Here is a 1,058-nt window from a genome sequence, read left to right as displayed (position 1 = left end):
TGCCTTTGTTGATTTCCCACATAGTTGGCCTCTTCCCAATCACCTCCTTCAGTGCTTACTTCCTCTTGATCTTGTGTGTGTATTGCAGCCACTTGATTTGTTTTTAATTTCCTGGTGAGCTCTGCTAGTTGCTTGGCAAACACCTTATTTTGGGCTAGAATTGTATCAACACGGTTCAGCTCCATGACTCCCTTAGTGTTGTGTCTCTCTGAAGCATAGTAGTACTCATTCTCAGCCACTATCTCAATCACTTCAATGGCTTCTTCCACAGTCTTTTTCCTGTTCAATGAACCTCCTGATGAATGGTCTACAGCCTTCCTTGATTCATAAGAAAGTCCATCATAGAAAATATGCAATTGCACCCAGTCATGGAACATGTCTGGTGGGCATTTCCTTGTCAAATCCTTGAACCTCTCCCATGCCTCGTAGAGAGTTTCACCATCTTGTTGTCTAAAAGTCTGAACCTCAGATCGAAGCCTATTGACCTTTTGTGGGGGGTAGAAACGTGCCAGAAACTTGCTTTCCACCTCATCCCAGGTTGTTAGGCTCCCCCTTGGGAATGATTCCAGCCACTTAGCTGCCTTGTCCCTAAGTGAAAATGGGAACAAGAGCAGTTTATAAGCATCTTCCTGGACTCCATTGGACTTCATAGTGTCGCAAATTCTCAGGAATTTTGTGAGATGTTGGTTTGGATCTTCATTAGCACTCCCACCAAATGAACAATGATCCTCCACCAGTGATATTAGCTGTGGTTTGAGTTCAAAATTGTTGGCCTGAATGGGTGGTTTCTGAATGCTGCTACCACAATTCCCAGAGGTTGGGTTTATGTATGAACCAAGAACCCTCCTCTCGGGAATGGCATTGTTTCCATCAGTTCTCTCATGGTTGTGAACTTCTCTATCCATGTTGAGATCTAGAGCTTCCTCAAAATTGTCCTCAGATTCTCCTTCAGATTCTTCTTCTCTCAGTACTCTCTTCCCTCTTGCTTCCCTTCTAAGTTTATGAAGGGTCCTCTCTGGTTCGGTATATGGAGGAGTTGATGTCTCTCCTCTCCTACC

General features: G+C 44.2%; 1 non-coding gene across 1 annotated transcript; it reads left to right on the top strand.

Annotated features, from left to right (window-relative positions):
* The first annotated feature begins 375 nt into the window (after positions 1-375).
* Positions 376-479, top strand: LOC112765151 (small nucleolar RNA R71). The gene has a single exon (XR_003183539.1). It is a non-coding gene; the product is annotated as a small nucleolar RNA R71 (small nucleolar RNA).
* Positions 480-1,058: the final 579 nt, after the last annotated feature.

This window comes from Arachis hypogaea, chromosome 2, assembly GCF_003086295.3.
Source record: "Arachis hypogaea cultivar Tifrunner chromosome 2, arahy.Tifrunner.gnm2.J5K5, whole genome shotgun sequence".
NCBI classification, from domain to species: Eukaryota; Viridiplantae; Streptophyta; class Magnoliopsida; order Fabales; family Fabaceae; genus Arachis; species Arachis hypogaea.
Note: the sequence above shows the minus strand (reverse complement) of the source record. Positions and strands in the feature narration are given on the sequence as shown.